The 22754-nt window shown below is 30.8% G+C and overlaps 1 pseudogene; it reads right to left on the minus strand.

Moving 5' to 3' along the window:
* Nucleotides 1-3906: 3906 nt before the first annotated feature.
* LOC149514031 (uncharacterized) lies at nt 3907-10478 on the minus strand (annotated as a pseudogene).
* Nucleotides 10479-22754: the final 12276 nt, after the last annotated feature.

Genomic DNA, 22754 nt, shown 5'->3' on the forward strand with positions numbered 1-22754 from the left:
GTGCATATTGAAAAACCAACTCCAGCATCCCTTAATTGTGATTTCTAGTTGCAAGTCTAAGTTCCCTCACCTTCGACCTCCAACTAGCTTCTATCTAGCTAAAACACCAAAAATACCATCAATGATAGTCTAAGTAGTGGTAACAATCCCTTAAAGGTATTGATATCAATTATCTTTAATTCTTTTGTCAAGGTTTGCTTGTTAAGATAAAGTGTCTATTTTTTATCGAGCCTTAATTTACCTCGTCGTGACATCAAGGTTATTGTACCATGGATTTAATTCTATATTCAAAAATTTTGTAAAAAGATGATGGTTAAGCATCATTACATCATTTCATGTACTCTTTTTAGAAATTAAATTTGGGTTTTAGTTTTTTAAACCTTTTTCAAAATTCCAACTTAAATTTTAAGATTTTTGGATGTGGGTTAATGCAAACTTGTTTCATTTGTATGGGTGTGATCATTGCTAGTGTGATAAATGGTGGGAAGAAAAAGTCAAGAAAAAGATGAGTTCTAGTTAAGAAAGAATTAATTGGAAAAGAAAAAAGAAAAAAAAGGGAGAAAACGAGAAATAAGAAAGAAAGGAGATTACAATTTTGTTTTCAATTCCAAATCCTTTGCTGTTGCCAAATAAGCTAGCTATATACATCTCTAACTAACTCTCATCAAAATCCATATAACCGCTTTCAACTAACTCTCATCATAACCAACATAATTGATATAACAACAATAATAGTAATTTTCATTAATTGCTGAGTACATACAAGCTATTGAAATAGAAAGAACCACTGAAACTTATTTAAGGCATATATCAATACTCCCCTAGTGAAAAAAATCCTTGTCCTTAAGGATTGAAGTCTAGATACTTCTATTGCAAATCATTGAAGACTTTTTAAGTTGCATTTTTTGGAAATGAATTAATCCAACACACTAAAACTCTAGCTTTATTACCCATTTCACCATTCTTCTATCCATGATCCATGAGGTTCTCTACCAATAATACCATCATCTCCTATGACTGGTAACAACTATTGTGTAGGCTGCCTACCAATATGTCCTTTAAGTTCAGAGACATGAAATGTAGAACGTAACATTGAGCCTAAGGTAACTCTAATATGTATGGCACCTTCCTAACCCTTTCCAAAATCTAATAAAGCCTCAAATGTTTAACTAATAGTTTTAAACAGCCTCTGTTAATTGCAAATTCTACTTTATATGGTTGAAGCTTGGTTGAAGCTTCATACATACTCAATCTCTTAATTCAAATACCCTGTCACTCTTTTTTCTGTTTGCCATATTCTTCATTCTAACTTGAGCTTTTCTCAAGTAAAATTAAGCATCTTATTTGTAACCATTATTATTTTCTTACTTTTATCTACAGTATCAACCAATGATCACCCACGAAGTTAGGAAGATGAATGGGGGGTTGGCCATACATTGCTCATAGAAGGTTATGTGAATGGCAATATGGTAGGTATTGTTGTACCACCACTTAGACAAAGCCAACCATTGTCTCCTTTCAATTGGCTTTTCCCTTATCATACATCTCAGGTAAGACTCTAGACACATATTAACCACCTTAGTTTGTCCATTTGTTTAAAGATGATAAGCAGTTGAAATAGTTAGAGAAATGTTATGTGTCCTGAAAAGCTCTTACCAAGACTAACTCATAAAGAATTTTCCTTTTTTAGACACAATGCTATTGGGCATGCCATGCAATTGAAACACATGATACATATGAAACTAAGCTACAATCAAAGCACTAAAAGGAATGTGCTAGGGTAATAAAATGAGCATATTTGCTCACCCTATCCATTACTACTATAATAGTCTCCTTACCTCAGATTTAGGCAATTTCTTTATGAAATCTAAAAAAATGTCATACCACACCATTCTTCTGACCTCTTTCTTCATTCCTTTTCAATAGAACAAGCTAGATAGTCTACTCATAGTAGCTTAAACTCCAAAGTGTCCACCTAAAAGACCACCATTAAAGTGCTGTAACAATTCTTGTTTAGTGCGAGCAAATTTCTTATCACCAATTTTCTTTTCCTCCTTAGCTTCCCTTCAAACCAAGTAAACCTATAATTAGGTGCTATAATAGTTTGCAATTCAAGAATCGATTTTTGAAATTGAGGATCTTATGACCATGAATCTTGAATTTTAGTTAACAAATTAGGGTTTATTAAAGTAATGGTTGATAATACAACTTCTCTTTCTGTAGGCCTTTTAGATAAGATATCAAGAACAATATTGGAAGCTCCTTTCTATAGCATACATCATAGTTATATCCCATCATCTTGACTACCCATAATTGTTGAGCTAGTGTTATTGTCTATTGATAAAATAAAAATCTCAAATTTCGGTGATAAGATTTTATTTTGAAGTGCTTGCCCATCAAATAAGCACTCCATTTTTTTACTTCTAGTAGTACATCCATCATTTCCTTATCATAAATAGACAAAACTTTATGCTTAGGAATTATGCCTTTGTGAAATACGCCATTGGTCTAGCTTTTTGAGTTAACATTGTCCCATTCATGATCCTAAAGCATCTGTCTCTATGATAAACTCAGACGGTGCTAAAACTAATGTTGTGGTCATGGTTGTTTTTAACTCTTTAAAGGCTTTTTATGCTTTCTTTCTCTACCTTAAACATCTTTTTTAGTAGATCAAGAGTTTGGCTGTTGTTGTATATCCTTTTATAAATCTTTTGTAATACACTGTAACTCCTAAGAAACCCCTTAATTCTTTAAGATTTCTAGAAGATCACTAGTCTAACACATATTGAATTTTCTTCTTACCTATTCCAACTCTCGACTACTAATCACATGCTCCAAGTAGTCCACTTTCGTGGTTCCAAAGTCACATTTACTTTATTTAAGGAACAATGGATTATTCCTTATTATTTCAAATACTCTCTCCAAATGATCCAACTACACTGCTAGATTAAGAGACCAAACATTTATAATGACCCTTATGAGTTTTGAAAGCAGTTTTATGTATGTTTTTCTTATGCATTCTAATTTGGTGGTATCCAAACCTCAAATTCAGCTTAGAAAAAATTTCATCTCTATTAATTCATCTAATAGCTCCTTAACCACAAAAATAGAAAATTAATCTTTAATAGCTAACTAATTGAGTTACCTATAGTCCATACATAACCTCCAGGACCTATCCTCCATTTTGACCATTACAATAAGGGAAGCAAAGAATTATTACTGTCTTTAATGATTCCAACTTTTAACATTTCCCAAACCATCCTTTCAATCTCATCTTTCTGAATAGCTGGATAGTTTTAAGGCTTGAATTTCATAATTTCTGTCTCATCCACTAAAAGAATGTTATAGTCTTAGGCCATACTTAGAGGTAAGCCTTTGGGAGCTAAATACAAATCCTAGAACTTTTTCAACAATTTAGTCAGCTCTAGTTCTTGGATAGGGTCAAACCATCCATAGCCTAGTCAAGTTTCAGTAACTAGTGAGGTCTTTCAATTATCAGTAAAGCACATAGATACGATTGTAGTAGTTATTAAATTCTATAATGTCTTGAACACATATTTATTATCATTCACCTGTATAAGACCATGTGGAATACTTTCAATTGTTTTTCATTCTAGTCCATATTGAAACTACTTTGTTAATGCAATAAAATCCTATAAGATTGGTCCTAGTTTGACCAACCAATGAATTCCAAACACAACATCATACCCTTTTAAGGGTATAACCATAAAGTTTGTGATGAATTCAGCATCTTGGACCATCCACCTAATATCCTTAAAACTCGCATTAGTAATTATGCTTTGGCCATTATCTACTGTGACTTCAATTTTGTAGCTTTGACTAATTGCTAACTGTAGCATTCTAGTGACAGCATAATCTACAAATTATGAATACTCCCCAAATCAATCAAAATGACCAATGAATGCTTCCCAATATCTCTTTAACCCTCTTAGTTTGATATCTAGTTATAGCAAGCATAGCATGTAAAGATACCACATCCTCTCTTGCATTTTTCAGTGACAATGCGTTATGACTATCAATACAATTAAAGAATTCTTCCAACTCTGTTTCCTCCTCATAGCCACCAATTATCAACTGGTATAATTAGGAATTCATACGGTTAAGCATTTCTCCTCTATTTCAGCTTGAGTGAGTTTCCATGGACCATTCCTTTGCATGTTGGCTACCCTAGGTCTAGTGTTTGGTCTAAGAAAAAGAGGTTAAGGGTTATGGAAATTCAAAAGGTTTAGATTTAGAGGTATTTTCACTACCAAAAAAATGCCCTTTACCAATGAAATTTTTTGTCAGTAAAAGTATTACTGACGAAAAAATTCTATTAATCGTAAGTAAGTCGGTAATACTATTTCATTGGTAATAAGCAAATTCTATCAACAATTACCAATGGTAAAATTCATCAATAATCCATTGGTAAATCCATCGAAAATCTTTCGATATTTTGTTGGTATTCCTTTGAAAATTAGTCACTAAAAGGTTTTTTTTTCGATAATCCATAAGGTAATGACCAAAATTCCATCAATAAAATTATCAATAATTTGATTAATTTCATCTATAATTACAGAAAAAACTTGAAATTATTTAAGAAACTTATAAATTATAATTAAAACATGTGTAATTATTTAAAAATTCCATTATTATTAATTAAAATATCAAAACCAAATAACATCCATCAAATACATCATAAAATATCTATCCCTCCATAAAACACCCATAGTATCTATCAATACATATACCAAAACCAAAAAGAATGTCACTCTACTACTACTACTACATCTCTTGATCCAAAATCTTCGTTGCCGTTATCAAGTTTAAAAAATTGTGTTGACGGAGTTTGTCTAGACCCCATCAACTGCATCATCTGATCCATGAAAGGCCTAAGCTTAGACGTAATCTCAGACCTCAACTTAGTCCTTAACTCATCAATTTGTTCTTATATCTGAAGTTAAGAAAGCAACTCATCATTTTACTTGTATATTTCACTAAAATAAGATAACTTTATACAATTGCTCGGCCAATACAAAATAACCAACCATCATCATAATGCAAAATATGCAATAGTTTTCACATTTCACCTATCTGATGTCATCGTGTATTCTATTAAGATAGTTCATCAAGAATCACAATACACAACTATCATCACAATGCAAAATACACAATAGTTTTCACATTTCACAAATGTGATTTCATCATAATATACTATAAAGATAGTTGATCAACAATCGCAATAGACAATCATAAACACAATGCAAAATACACTATAGTTTTTACAACACCAAAGTTAATCTCATTATAATATACTATAAAGATAATTGATTAATAATCATAATACACAACCATCATCACAATGTAAAACACGCAATAGTTTTCACATTTCACAAATGTAATCTTATTACAATATACTATAAAGATGGTTGATCAACAATCATAATACACAACTATTATACTATAAAGATAGTTAAACAGCAATCACAATACACAACCTGAATCACAAAGCAAGTTATGTAACAGTTTTCATTTTTTACAAAGTCTTCGCAACACAAAGCACACAAGATATTTCCATAAAGCAAGGCAGCAATTTCAAATTATTCATAGTCATTTGAAAATCATATACATTGACAACTCTAGACTTGTTGTCAATGAAATCACCACATTCTCTTAAACGTCTATGAGGGCGATTGCAAACTTTTGTAAATATGGGTTCTCGTTACAACTCAAGTGATTGTATTTGTATAGAGACATTCAATGAAATATGTAACAATACACTTTATATAATATTGACATTTGATGATAAAAATAAATAGTGATAAAAGATGATACCATTCTTTTTTTATGAACAAGAAATTAATGTAATTGAGCCATTAATGTGCTTTATAATACTTCTTTCTTTTTGTATTTAATGATTTTGTTTTGCTTTGGTAGAGATATTTGGCCATTTGAGAGTGCTCCATACATTCTCAATAAAAGCATCCCAAATTGGAGTTGTGATCCACCTTTGTAGTTGTACAATGTATGATGTTATCAACTCTATGCTCTTTCATTGTCGATTCTTTCTCATCAGACAACAAGTCTTTCAATCGAGTTTTCAAAATGTTTGTTTCATGCTTGTTGAACAAGAGCATTATCGAACTTTACCCATTGACATTTTTCCCAGCATAATAAATAGAAATACAATAAGTTGTTGACAAGAATTTGAACTTTTCATTCAAATCAAATAAAAATATACAAACAATAAACATCCATTACTACCTCAAATTAATCAAACATCATAGACTTAACTAATGTAGGTATTTTACCCCATGTCGGTCGAAGACCAATAAAATTCAATTAAATTATTCTTAAAATTATTAAGCTAACCGATGATTATTCAAAACAACTACCAACATCCATTTGTTAGTAAGATTAGTTAAACTACACAAATTCATTAAAAGCAAATAACAATAAGAAAAAATTAATAGTAAAAAGTTTGTCATACCTTTCTTTTAGTGGAGTAATCTACACCTGTTTGTTTAGATCTATAAGAGTTAGTAACCCTTTGTTTGCCCCCTAGTCCTCAACCTAGTTGTCATCACTTTTTCTTCATTATGTGGTGGATCATTAAATAATCCTTGATTGACATCATGCTCCATTGGTGGATCATCCATCATTGTTGCTGGAGGTGACCAATATGGTGGATCTATTGTATCTGTGTTGAAGCTAATCCATATGGTGGATTATGTTGTATCGGTTTTGATGATGACCCAATACGTAAATCACCTCTTATGGATCTTGCCCTAAAACCACCTTGATAAATAGTGCTCTTTGCATGATATCCTATCATAACTGCCATATTGAAGAAAAACATTCATAAGTATTCCAAAAACACATAGAAAAAATAAACATATATAATATTTCTTTAATAATACATGATTAAATGAAATAAGCAAAATATATAAAAATAAGCATATAAAACAAACAATCATGTATTATTTTTAACATTACATATATTGTGTACATCGAATAAACATTATATATAACATTAATGCATCAATCACTGCTAGAATAATCAAACTAATGTGTTTCATCATCATCATTATCATCTTGTTCTTCTAATTGAATCACTTATACTAAATCTATCTCTTTGTAATCACCATCAACAAGAATTATAAGATTATCAAGTTCTTCGAGATAGTAACATTTTGTAGAATAAAAATTTCAACTTCTTGGAACACATCTTCATTTAAATCAGTTGTTTGTTCTTCATTTTCATCAATATTACTTATTTGATATGTACTCTTGGCCTTTGTTTTTAAAACTGGCCATCAGTCATTTCAATCTTTTCTTTTAGAAGGATAGCTTGTATAGGAAACTTAATGTACTTGAGAAATTAAGACTAATGGTTTATTGCTAGCAAGTATTTCATTATGTTTAATTTTTATAAGACCATGACGGGGATCTACCCTTACTCCCTTCTCTATGTTAAACCAATGACATTTAAAAAGTATAATCTTATTTTCTACTCCAAAGAACTTTAACTTAATGATATCTTTCAATATTTCATAAAAGTTACATTCATAATCATTATAACAACTTTCTTTCACACATACCCCATAATTCATCGTCTTTTGAGTTTGGCCATAGTTAAACTTAAAACTATTGACAAAGTAACCTTTGAAATATCTAACCATGCATCCACGACCATAAGTTATCTTAACTAGATAATGATCAATATTGCCATTTTGCCCTTTAACCTATCTAGTCATAAAACAAAAAAAATTGATCATTGTTTCAAATAAGCCATGTTAATAAAATTTCTATTTACATATGCTATTATGCGCTAAACCCTTACAAATTGTCTTAACCATTATGGAAATCTTACATCACATTCTTTCTCCAATTTTGCATCATTTATATTCACAAATTCTCTTATCATCAATTCATCAAATATCTTATCATTGTCAATTACGAATTAGGAAAATTGTCAACTTACTAGAAATATAAGGATTTATCTCTTCACAATTCAACAAAACATATAAGTGTGCCTTGGTATGATCATCATTGATAGCCACCAAAACTTATCTTGTGGACCAAATGCTTAGGCAAGATGACTAAAAATTGAAAAACATCCTCAAAATTCTATGACGTAAAACCCAATTCACTCTTCTTGACACATTTGGGTCAAAATAGAATGAGCAAAAAGTGGATATCTTTTTGATAACATATGCCTCACATATAAATGCTTCAATAATTATTCGATTGATGTACTTTTTTCTTGAAATGATGAAGCAACCTATTCATCATCATAGCATAACATAAATGTTATTGAAGAAAGATTAAATTAATTAATGTTAATATTTAACAACTAAAATATATTACCTTTCAAATGGATACAACCATCGATAATGCATAGGTCTATTAATTTTTGCCTTGTTAGGTAAGTGAATGGGCAAATGGTCCATAGAATCAAAGAAACCTAGAGGAAAAATCTTTTCTAATTTATAGATTGTTTTCATAATGTTTTTTTCCAATATTTTCATATGTTCTACATACATTTCAATAGAACACATATCTATGAAAAAATGAAATAGATTAATAATTGCGTCCCAAATAAAGGTGGCGTCAAATCATGAAAGGCAATTGGGAGTAATCGTGAAAATATAACAATCATGACTTTCATGTCATAAAACTTGCAATCAGCCATGTTTACACATAGAGCAATGTTAGATGCAAAACCATCAAAAAGTCTTAATTGTTTTATCCATGCACAAACATTTCTTCTCTACTCTTTGCTTAAAATGTACTCAGCTTTAGGCATAAAAACCTTCCCATTCATTTCAACCAATTCCAAATCGAGTCACTTGTAATACACCATATGATCTAGTCTAGCTTTTATATTATCTTTAATTTTACCCTTAACATCTACCATTGTGTTAAACATATTGCCAAAAACATTAGACCTAATATACATCACCTCAAGATTATGCTTAATCAAATTGGTATGCCAATAGGTATATTTTATGATCTAGTCTAGCTTTTATATTATCTTTGATTTTACCCTTAACATCTACCATTGTGTTAAACATATTGCCAAAAACATTAGACCTAATATGCATCACATCAAGATTATGCTTAATCTAATTGGTATGCTAATAGGGCAACTCCTAAAATATACCTTTCTTTAGCTAATTATGACTTTCCTTAAAACCATCTAACTTTTTATCACTACATTTCATGCCAAATGTGATATCAGAAAAGCTATCTAATCAAGCCAAAATTTATTCACCTAATAATGGAACAATAGGGAATTCATGATCAAATTTTTTTTAAAATTTATCTTTTTACCTTGGAAAAAGATGATCAAGAGGTAAAAACTGACAATGACAATTGAAAAAACAAGGCTTCTTACTATGAACCAATCGAAAATATTTTCATTGTCCCATGCAATAAGGACATGATAAGTTTCCATGAGTGCTCCAAAGAAACAATGTATCACATGTAGAAAAATCATTAATTTTCCATAAAAGAGCTACCTTCAAAGGAAAATTTTGTTTTCTATAATCATCATAAATCATAGCACCATTTGACCATAATATTTTAAACTTATACATTAAAGATCTTAAGAAAATATCTATACTTTGATCCAAACTACTCTTTCCTAGAAATACTATATTCAAAAAGATATATTCTTGTTTTATACAAAAACATGGTGGCAATTATATACCACTATCATTACTGGCCAACAAGAGTATGGTTTCGCATTCGAACTAAATGGACAAGAACCATCCTCATATAATCCTAATTGTACATTTCTCACTTCAAGTACAAATGTTTCATGATTACAATTAAAACGTTCCCAAGCTTCACCATCAATAAGATGTCAAAGCACACCATCGTAACTTTGGTTATAACATGCCAAGTCATATATTTAGTAGTTTTAGTTTACATATTTTCAATAGTTTTAGTTAACATATAAAGTTTTTGAAGTCTCGATATCAAAGGCATATAATATAAGATTTTATAAAAAAATTTTTTTTATCTCACCGAGCTTATTCCTTATATATTTATGATGACCGCAAACTGAACAATATATCAAATTTGTTGCTTTCTTATAAAATAACATGCATTTGTTTTTGCATACATGAATTTTTTTTATAATCAAGTCCCAGTTTTATCATCTTTTTTTTTTCCATTTTGTAGAAGTTATCTTATAATTAATCATCTATCAATAACATATCCTTCAATATGCTCATCAAACAATCAAAACATAACTCACTAATGTTAAACCCTAATTTGCAATTTAAAAGTTATAACATAGTAGAGAAGATTATGTGTTTCGTACAATTTAACCACAATAGTTTATCTATATCATTTAATAAAGAATATAAGTTTACCGTATCTACACTTGGATCTTCTTCATCAACTTTTACCTCACTAGCATAAGAAGCATCCACCCCAAAATTAGGATATACAACATCCATAACCATTCTATTGTAAGAATTTTTTGTTCTTACTTTACTTATTGGTTCAAATGTATCTTTGTTTATTTAAGAAGCTTGTCTTACTTCTAACTCCCCATGTGGACCCAACACGTATAATCAAAAGTAAACTCTTTAAGGTGTTTATGTAGAACATCCATTTTTAAAAACCTTTTGTTCTCACATTCAACACATGGACACTTACTCTTTCAATTACTTATAAAGTTTGGTTGAGAATAAGCATATCTAATAAATTCTTCCACACCATTATAGAAGTTTTGACTAATATATCCATTTACATCTAAATGAGAATACATCCAAGAACGATCTTTGTCCATTATTCAACCTTAATTGAATCATTATAAAGGTCCAAAAATAACTCTTAATATCTTAAATTGAACTATAAGCAATTACAATATGTTAAACCTTTTTATTGGTTAACCATATTAGCAATTATCGGTATACTAAACAAAATTATCTAAGTGATAATATGAAGTAATTGTGGGTCTACTTTAACAAATAGTCCATCAATGGCACAAAAAGTCTTACAAAAATTCATCATGCATACTACAAGATAACACATTCACAACAAAATATTATTGGTTTTAGTGATTGAAGAATACCTCAAATCTTAGGCTTCTTAATGCAATTCGAGGTGTTGTAGGAGATTTTCTCTAAGGCATTTTTACATACGGAGCTTGTTCTACTTTAAAAGTAGATGGCATGGAAAATAATAAAAGTTAGTATCATGAAAATAAATAAAAAATCATATTACAAAATATATATATCCACCCTAAACTCATATTCAAAACACATATTCATGGATGGATTTTGAAAAAGAAGAAAAAAAATAGAAAATTTTTATTTATTTAAATTTAGTTTGGTCAATCATTCATATTGAAAGTTAAAAAAAAAAAAAAAAAACCCAACAATCATTATGCACTAACTCACAAATCAAACCAGTGCAATTTAATTTTTATACCAATTAACCTTCATAATATTTTTTATACACCTTAAAATAGAAAAAAATTCCAAATACATTAACCCATAATACCATTTAATACCGTAATATTTCAATAATTATTAATAAATTTTATAAAATATCAAATATAAAATTTTTTCAAAAATAAATATAGATCTTATTCAACATCAAACCCAAATATAACATCAAATCAACATAAAATTTTTAATTATTATAACTATTATTAAAATTTATAAAATATTAAATATAAAACATCCATTAAAACATATTTAAATCCTAATACGCTTCAAATCCAAATTAACCAACAAATCAACATAAATCATATACTTCTAAAAGTTAATAAATTTATAAACAAAAAAACCCAACAAATCTCAACAATACTTAACAGACAAAAAAAAGTACCAAATAATACTTAAAAAAAAACCAACAAAATTAAACTACAATTTAACCCAACAAGTCTTAACAAATCTATAATCAAAATTTAATAATATACTCAACAAAAATACTAAAAAAAACTTGAAATAGGAATAATGAAGTACAAAAATTACTAATTGATGAAAGAAGGACAAATCGGTTGCTCGATGACTTATTATGGTAGGGGAGTGAAGGAGACATGATGGGGAGAAAGGGAGAGAGGGATTAGGGATTAGGGATTTAGGGGGGAAATTTGAGGATTTTTTATTTTCCTAAATTTGGAAAAGAACATTGAAATTTATTCAGTTCGGCCAACGGATTACCACCGATCAATGTAGAATTTTTTTTTTATCGATGAAAATTTTTCGTCATAAACTAATTACTGATAGATTACCAACAATAAATTCCATTAGCAATGTTTATTGTAAATGGCATCAATTTTTTACTTATGGATTACCAATAAAATTAAATCCATCAGTAAATTTCATTGTTAATCCGTCATATTTCATATGTAATGGTCATTTTTTCAACTATATTCCGTCAATATTCCATTGGTAATCAGTAGATAATTACCGATGGAATATTTTCGTTAGTGATACTTGTTATTCTGGTAGTTTCTAGGTATAGAAAGTAAAGGTGGTTGTTGGTTTCTTGGCACAGATTAAGAGTTATGGACATTAATATGTGTAAAAGGTATTTGTATGTTAAGATAGGTTTTTTTATAAGCATGGTAGAGAATAACTCTATTTGTTTTGCTAAATAGAGTGTTTGGTTAAATGCCTTAGGTTTGAACAACTTAATGGTCATTAAAATATCAATTTTTAAGTATGAATATATTGATAGCATAATCATTACTTAACTGAAACAGATTAAAATTTTCCAGAAAATCATCATAATACTACTTTACCACACCAGATAGTTTCAAATTAACCAGCTCTGTCATAAGATTCTCATAATCACCAAAGATAAATCTATCCTACATCTCATTTGTAGAAGTTTCCTAATTCAATCCATCAAATTTCCCTTATGTTTTACAGTAGTGTTTATGCCATTACAATGCCTTACCTTGAAACAGAGCATTGTAACCCTAACTCTAGACATTGCAAGCAATCTTTTAGCCTCATAATATTGCTCCAACTTCGTAAGTTTACTCTTAAAGTCCTTTCTAAGCTTAAATTAGAGTTGACAGATGTGAAAAATCTTACTTACTTTTTATTATCTGATGATGGATCTCACGCACTAAAAAAAGAGTAGCCTCATTCTTATCTTTTAGATGATCTTCATTCTAAGCAACAAAAAGATCAAACAAAAATTTTAATCTTTTTTTTTTTAACTTTCTTTTGAACTTATCAACTTTGTCCTCAATCTGTGTATTGATCTATTGCATCTTTATTTTTAGTTGAAAAATGTTTGCAATCTCGATGTGATATTATTATCTGCCATTATTGCTAGGCACATAGCTCTGATACCTTGATGCAAGCTTGTATGATCTGTATGGGTTTGGTCACTACTAGTGTGATCAATGGGGGAGAAAAAAATTCAAGAAGAAAAAGAATTTTAATATAGAAAGAATCAATTGGAAAAGAAAAAGAAAAAGAAAGAGAAAAGATAGATAAAAATAAGAAAAAGAATGAAGGTTCCAATTTTTTTTTCATTCCATTTTATTCATTGCTGCACAATGAGCCAACTATATACATAACTAACTAACTCTCATTGTAATTGATATAATGACCTCCAACTAACTCTCATCAACCAACATAACTGAGATGGTAACAATAATAGTAATTGCCATTAATGGCTGGGTACATACAACTAACTCTTCTATTTGATTTCATAATCGATTCTTCACCATTTTCATTATTGAAAAGCTTTTTTAACACTTGCAATTGCAATCAACAAAATCAAAGCTAATTTGATTAGGAAAAATCTATTGGATATACAATATTTGTTTTATCTTTACTAATTTTTCAACAAGATAACCAATGTCTTGATATTTAAAAATTCAGTATTAGACCGTATGCCAAATATATAAGTATCAAATTCATTATCAAGTATCTTAACATCAACTGTTAAAATCTCTAAAAGATAAAACTAAGTAAGACTAATTAATTTTTTTTCTTATCAAAAGCTAAAAATAAGTAACTTGGATATACCACACAAAGAAGTAACTTAATGTTAATCTCAATGAAATGATTGTTGAGCTCTTAAAGTTGTTTATCTATGACAACATAAAACAAGTCAACTTGATAATAATGCATATTTAATATCTTTGTAACTTTACATCTTGGTCTCTTATGAGCTATATAGATATCATCTATGGTAGGAACCACAATATGAAGTTTTTCACTAAATGAAGAAACTTTAACTAATAAAGAATGCCATCCATAATCACTTTTCTTTTTTAGTCATTGTTTGGATAATTCAATTAATTCCATAGCATTAACAATATCTTGATATTTTCTTTGCTATGCTTTTGATGAGTTATTATAATTCCTAGCACACCACTCATCAAGTGTAGGTCGAAAACAAAATCAAAAGTTTGAATCAAGTGCAATAACACTTGAGTTTCAATTTTTTATTTAAAATTCAAACAATTTTCAACCACATCTTCAATCACATCAAAATAGATGCAAACAAAATGATTATGTTAAGACATGTACCATAATATGAATCCTAATTGGAACAAGATCTGATCCTAGGCAAGAAAGAAATTTTGGACTAAGTTTGTTTAGAATAAACACATCCTGACTAAGTTGAGCTTCTTTACATGGAAGCTTACTAGTCATTGAGAAGCATTGAGTATTACTAGCATGTTTGAGACTAATTTCTTGGTTTAAGCCTCTTTCACTTGCAAGTTCATCATTTTTTGTTGCCTTAACAACTTTAATTGCTTGACTTTCTCTGATAATATCATAATGTTTGTGCTTTCCCACATCAGTAAGAGAAAGGCGTAGTCTTTGACTTATAAATTATTGGTTTTTTTCCACCAAATAAGAATGTCTTTTAGGTTGAAAACATGAACTCATGACATTTATATGAAGCTCTAACAATATTTAGTAAAGTATGAATATTATAAAAAAGAGCTACAACTGAATCTTTATTTCTTACAATAGCTATAAGAGTCAATTAAAGGTGATGAGCAAAGCAATGAACATAAAATGCAAACTCATTTTCTTTCAAAATTAAACTTTTCAAACCATTGAATTTATCTTGCATATTGTTAACATTATCATAATCTTGTCCACGTAATCTTAATGAACTTAATCCATGCTTCAAAAATAATGACTCCATTGATACTTTGAGTGATAAGGCAGTAGTATCAACATAATCCCAAAAACTTTCAACTACAAAACCTTCTTTATTCATGTAGCCTAAAACAAGAGCCATTTGTTTCTTATTTGATATATTACGAGATTCATCAACCAAGATAGAAAATAACCATCTCTTAAATCATCAATGATAGCTTTTAATGTCTCACTTGTTGCAACACTTATAATATCATATTGAATATCAGGAGTAGTCAAATTTAAATTGTTGGGAGCATTTTTGAAAACAACATCATTAATAGCTTCATTATGATCGATAATAAAATGTAAAAGTTCAAGAAAATTTTCCTAATTTGTTATTCCTTTGATCCATTATAGCCACAAAAAGCTAGCCCTTGACATAAGAGAAATCAAAGACAATATATTAAAGTAGTCAATCTAGACCAATATTCAATTTGGGCTTGATTTGATTGTTTAATGAAAATAGATTAAATGTGTTGGTTTGATTCATCAAGTCTTCACATTTCCTCTAAGCTTGATTGTAAACATTATTAGGACCGTCAACATAGGTTTTAAATATATTTTTTTATTCTAATTGGTAAAACCTGCAAGAATAAAAAAAAATCTACTTCCTTGCTTTCCAATGTTTTGTCTAAAAAAATAACAATATAAACAAAAAGCATCATCTTTTTTATGCTATACTCTAACTAGTTACCAAACTCATTAAACTAATTGGGATTAAACAATGTAACATATTTCTTATATTTCTTTGAAGAAAAGTATGGTTATATGGATGACAAGGTCCTTTGTTGTAAGTATGCCTACCATACTTTATCCTGATAATTATGAAGATAACTTGAGATTTTACTACGAAGTTTAAGATTCACAAGAAGTGTATTTAAATTGATTTAATACGAACTTATTTTAAGTTTTGCTCATTAATTTCTTGAGCACAATGCATTTGTTTTAATGTTGATTTTCTTTTAAAAACTTTTTCATTAACTAAATAATTTTTTATAAAAATTAAAAATAATACTACTGTAATAAAAATAATTATGACCTTTAAATAATTAAAATTATTGAAATCAAAAATAAGATTATATATATTTTTATTATTTATTTTTCAAACAACTTTACATCAATAATGTAGACACCCAATTGGGTCCAGGCCCAGATCAATTGGGCTTGGCCCAAATGGGTAAGGCCCAATTCAATTGTAACCCTGTATTTTTTTTTCTTTTGTATTTTATTTATTTTATTATTATTATATATTAATATATGTATATCTTTATTTATTTATTTATTTATTTTCTATTAATATTTATATGTATTGTATTTATATAGTTATATATACTATTATATTATTATTATTTTATTATTATTTTTTTCTCTTTTTCTTGTAATATTTTTTTTTGGTTTATCTTATTGTATTCCTAATTATCTGTTAATTTTTTTTTTCTCTTTTCTCGATCCGTATCTGATTCTTTTCTAATTATCTATTATTTTTTTTTATTTGATTTTTATTTTTGGAGGGCTGAGATTGAAGTTGAAGAATCCCACTGGGAATGGGAATTCAATCAGAAGAGTCCAGTTGGATTCAAAGATTGAATTCCCGTCCAAAGAGGAATTGGGATTGATCAGGAACTCCTGATCAATCCCTATATAAAGGACCCCTGGAACAGATGCAAAGACACACAGAGAAAACAGTAAGCAAAGCTACTGATTTGAGAGAAAATGAGGCGTATAGGAAGCTAGAAAAAGTTTAGGAGTGTTCTGGGAGTGAGAAAAAATTTTTAAAAATTTTTGGCGAAAAATTTTTCTGAAAATTTCTAGGAAATTTCCAGATTCCGGTAAAATTCCGACAAAATTTGAATTTTCCGACAACAATTTCGACGAACATTGAAGTTTCCGATGACCTGCCCAGTTTCCGACAAACATTCCCAGAAACCGGTGATATTCCGGCCAATTTTCGGTGAAATTTCCAGATTTCGATGACATTTTCCAGAATCCGGCACCGGTGTTCTTCGGCTTTTAAAGAGAAGGGAGAGGAAAAAGGAAGAAGAGAGAGATAGGGGAGGAGCGTTCTACCGAAAAACGAAGGGGATTGCCTTTTATACCCTCCCAAAACGACGTCGTTTTGGCTTTAAGTTAATCAGAGGATCCGCGCATTTTCCCAAAACCCGACCCGACCCGAGCGTCGACCCGATTCTGACCCGCGCGTGCCTGCCCCCTCCGAGTCGAGCCGAGCCACGCCAAGCCGCCAAGCCGCTCCCCCGAGCTGTTTTCTCTTCCTTGAGCCGAGCCGAGCCGAGCCGCGATCCGACCCGCTCCAAGTTTTTTTTTTTTTTCTTTGAATGTTTTTTATTTGTTTATTTTTTATTTTTTTTATTTATTATATTTGGTTTATTTAATATTCTTTTTATCTTAGTTTTATTTTTATTTTTGTTTTACTTTTCTTTATTTTTTATTATTTATTTATATTTTTTATTATTTTATTTTCTTCAAATAAAAATCAAATTTTCCAAAAAAAAATATTTTTAGGAAAAAGTTGAAAGTATCAATTTTCCTTAAGATCAAAGTTTCAAAAAAAACATATTTTTGAGGAAAAGTTGAAAGTATCAATTTTCCTTAGAAATAAATTTTCAAAAAATATTTTTGGGGAAAAGTTAAAAGTATCAATTTTCCTCAGAAATAAATTTCAAAAAAAAATATTTTTAGGGAAAAGTTGAAAGTATCAATTTTCCTTAAGAATAAATTTCCAAAAAATATTTTTAGGGAAAAGTTGAAAGTATCAATTTTCCTTAGAAATAAATTTTCAAAAAATATTTTTGGGGAAAAGTTGAAAGTATCAATTTTTCCTACACAAAAATGATCATTCTTTCCTTCCTTTCTATTCTGATTTCTATTTTGATTTTTATTTTGATTTTTCTTTAACTAATCCGATGACGGAGCCTCTGCAAGTGAAACAGTAGTTTTTCTTGCATACTCCTGAGGTAAAGGAATTTTCTCAATTTTCTGCTAAAAGTATTAGAGTCAATTGAGAGTAATTTCCAATAATTAATTACTTGGTTAGATTTTAAGGCTTTTTGGATAACACAAATTTAAGCTGGTACCATCTTTTGATGAGCGTTGTGAGGGTGCTATAACCTTTCTCACACGTAACCGAACTCCTGAACTCCGTTTTGGTTAGCAGACCTGAACCTATTCTTTTAGGGACCCTTAAGCTTAGGTGTTCCCTGAAAGGACAGATTCTTTAGGTGGCCAATCGCACCTAGATAAAAAAGATTGGTGGCGACTCCCTAAAGTCAATGTCTAGCGATAGATCCCCGGATCTAGACGTTACGACAGCTTGGCGACTCCACTGGGGACTTTGAGAGTCAGGCCAGCAAATAATTTGTGTTATCCAAAAGCCTAATAAAATTGAACCTTTTTGTATATATGTGTTATTATTCATTCATGTTTATTCACTTTGTTGATTATGTCATTCATATGCATGTGCATAACATGAGCTCTACACCCGAGCTCCGTCCCTCTAGGAGGGAGTAAAGTACCTATTGCTTTCGTGAGGTCTAATGCCTCCGCAGTGGCTAGTGAAATACTCCCACTCAAATTGAACATTTTCCGCTTGTAGCCTGTAATGGGTGAGGATTAGGGTGCCTTACTAGTCTGTGATGGACAAAGATGTAAGGAACAATTTGAGGACCTTTAGACTTTGACCCTAAAACCGCATATAATGAACCTTAAGAGTGCCTAAACCTAGGATAGAACCCTTTCTACCCAATGATAGATATACCTTGAAGTTAAGACACAAAAAAGGTGTTTATCTAATCATTTTGATTGTTTAACTTTGTGTATCATTTTCATTACCATATGTAACATTATGCATCAGCATCATTTTCATCTCATCCATGAAACTAATTGTATTGTTTGTCTGATTTTATGCATCTACATTATTTTCATGACCATGTTTTACCACAATCATTTGCATCCATTTCATACTAGATTTCATTTAAAAAAATGTGCATTTCATTTGAGCACCATACATAAAGCATAGCATAACATTTCTAATCATAAGTATGGTACTCAAGGTCCCAGGATAGCTCCATCTAGTGAAAACTCTGCTCATCCATACAACACAAGATCCAGAGCAAGGCAAATGGAGGAGGAAAGTTTTCATAGATTTGAAAAGCTAGAAAAAGCTCAGGAGAAGATTGAAAGTGAACTAAGCAAGATTCTGGAGGCTCTTAATAACATGAATAAAGGAAAAAGAGTTGAAGGAAATACAAGCCAGCAAGATGTGGTTGACCCTTTGTACCATCTAGGTTTTGGCCCACCTCAAGCCCAGTCTGCCCAAAAGGTCCCACCACAACATTTTGCATATCCAACATATCCTGGAATGCCATCAGCTTTCAACCCAGGGCAGTATAATAGCTATATAAATCATGTCTTCACTGAAAAGGCAACAGAACCAATTCCTGATCTAGAAGAGAAGGAGAAGGAAAGGATAAAGGTGGAAGCTGAGGAAAGCTTTAAAATTAGCATGCTAGAGCAGAGGCTACGGACTGTGAAAGGATTTAGCTGTTATGGGTCAGTTGATGCTGCTGGGCTCTGCCTAGTTCCTGATGTGGTTATCCCCCATAAGTTTAAAGTACCGAAGTTTAAAAAATATGACGGTACAAAGTGCCCCAAAACCCACATCACCATGTATTGCAGAAAGATGGCAGCTCATGCACATGATGAAAAACTCTTGATGCATGTCTTCCAGAATAGCCTTACTGGTTCTGCCGCCAGGTGGTATGTTCAATTGGATAGGACCCACATTTGCTCTTGGAGCGATATGGCTCATGACTTCATCAGTCAATATCGACACATCATCAATTTGGCCCCTGATCGTTTATCTTTATAAAATCTAGAGAAAAAGTCAAATGAGTCTTTTAAAGAGTATGCCCAGAGGTGGAGGGATATTGCTTCTCAAGTACAACCTCTTTTGACTGAGAAAGAAACTACAGTGTTATTTGTCAGTACTTTGAAGCCTTCCTATTATGAAAAGATGATAGGGAATGCAACTAAGAATTTTACCGACATGGTGATCTCTAGAGAAATTATTGAAAGTGCCATAAAAAATGGCAAGTTGAAAAGAGGAGAAACCAAGAAGGCATCAGAAAAGAAAGAAACTGAAGCTCAAGCTGTGAGCTTTGATAGACAACAATTCAGGGGTTATCAACCCTATCCATCCCAAGGTTACTCTCTATACTATCCTGCTGTGAATAAGGCCTCATCCTACCCATACCAGCTAGCCCCACAACCATCTTATTCATCCACTTACCGCCTTAACATTCAAGCTCCTGTAAGAACCCAAATTCATCCTACTAACCCAGCAAGTGGCTCACGAGAACAACGGACTACTCGAGAAAAACCTGTATTTGATCCAATTCCTATGACTTATACAGAGTTATATCGAGAACTCTATAATAGCCATTTGATTGCCCCCAACCATGTGGAACCACTTAAACCACCCTATCCAAAGTGGTATGATCCTACAGCCCGTTGTGACTACCAGTATGGAATTACTGGCCATTCTACTGAAAATTGCACTGCTTTAAAGTATAAGGTGCAACGGTTGATCAATGATGGAATGGTAAGTTTTGATCAAGGAAAAGCAACAGCACCTAATGTTAGTGTACTGAGCGAAAGTCAAGAACAGAAAGGATCCGGAGATTCACAATAAATTGAGGGGCAAGATGTCAATAGAGATTCTTCACCTGATCGCATAGGGGGACAATTTTAAAAATGGAGATAAGGCTGGTTGAAAGTTTCTTCTGTCATTTTAGGATTTCTTCTCAAACAATGTTAGATTTTTTTTTGCAATATGACTTCACTTGTTATCATTTTAATAAAGGCAAGTTAATGCATTTCATTACATTTTTCTCTTTCACTTGACCATTTATTCCATGCCTTGTTACCTTCCATAACTTCACATTCCCATTCTTAAATTTCAGATGATGAATATTTAGACAATAATAACAATAATTCTGGGATTTAATTCTGAGAACTCATCTACGTTAATGTGATGAGATGATTTGAGCAAAAAGTAAACTGTTACTGAAGGTGAAATAGATATGTCTTGAAGGTATGCAATCTTTTATACAAGTTCATAAGCTTTGTTCAATAGATGATGTTCAAGAAGGTATTCACAATTGAGATGAAAAATGGCCATCTTTCTTTTACCATTTGAAAAACCATTTATTGTTACCCCTTTGAGCTTATCATTTTTTTGAAGAACCCCAACCAAGGATCACCCTCTATACTGGAGGGTAAATTTTGAAAAAAAAAAAAAAAAACACCACAAAAGGTCTTAAAAATGGAAAGAGAAAGAAAAGCAAAAGAAAAATAAATGCCACACATGACTTGGGGCAAAGTAACGAGAATCCTTTGTGTGAGGAAAGAAAAAAGTAGTGAAACGATGTGGGGCAAAATGCCAAGCTGCATCAAATGATCCTTCGGTCTTGAACCTTTTTAATACATGTTTTGAGCCTATTATATCCATTTTTTTATGACCCTTCACCTTGGCTTACATTACAACCTTGAAAAGTCCATTTGGATCAAATGTGAATACTCAACTTGAATGATCATAGGTTGAGCAAAGACATGCTCATGATGAAGCAATGGAATCATGCTACATGAAAGATATCAACAATGGATGAAAAATGAGAAAAGAGAAAAAAAGAAAAAAAATGAAAAAAAAGAGGAAAAAATGAAAAAATGAAAAAATAAAAAAAGATATTCAAATTGAAAACCTGAAAGGGTGATTTTGGTACCAAAAAAAAAAGATCCAGGTCAAATGGCTCACATGAATGGAAGATTAAAGACATCTGAAGATCCCTCAAAGACTGGGGCAGAGTTCGCCAAGCTCAAGATGACTTCAACAGTAAATAGAATGAGTTTTTGAAAAAGAATCCTAGATTAATGTTGAAAATTGTCTGAATATTCATCATTTGGACATACCATTCACCTCAATGACATCCAATTTATTTCCTTTCCCATTTATTTTCTACCAAAATAGATCTCCATTGATTATCTTTACCATAATTCACCTTCTGTTCTCTCATTGTTTCACCCCTAGAATGAATTGAGAAAATGCTTGATTGCATTATATTTGTCAAGAATTGAAATGATAATGAATGAATGAATATGTGCTTAAAAGAGTCTTGCATTCATTTGAAAAGAAATCTGAGATGATGAAAAAATGGTAGAAACCTAAAAGAGATGATTTAGAAGGATGTATGATGTGACCAAATAGAGAATATGATAGGGCAAATCTTGAAAAGCGATACAACCAAGTGATGAGTACAAGGATGAATTGGTCAAATGGTTGGAACAATCAGTGAACAGAGTTTGTTTTGGAATGGTTGATGCTGAGACAAGGACCCAGTGATGGTGGATGAAATTTGTTTTGAAATTTGCTAGTGCGGAGAAATTCATTGAATGATGGTCAAGGGATGATCGATTGATGAAGCTTATTCCAAAGTATTGAGAAACTGAACAAGGAAAGAATGTGAGTGGAAAGGACAATTGAGAGCTACACTGGTTCGATCTTAGAAGAGCAGTGCAATTGGATCCTTG

This window comes from Durio zibethinus, chromosome 17 (genome assembly GCF_047325235.1).
Source record: "Durio zibethinus cultivar Kanyao isolate XHJ-2024 chromosome 17, ASM4732523v1, whole genome shotgun sequence".
Lineage (NCBI taxonomy): Eukaryota > Viridiplantae > Streptophyta > Magnoliopsida > Malvales > Malvaceae > Durio > Durio zibethinus.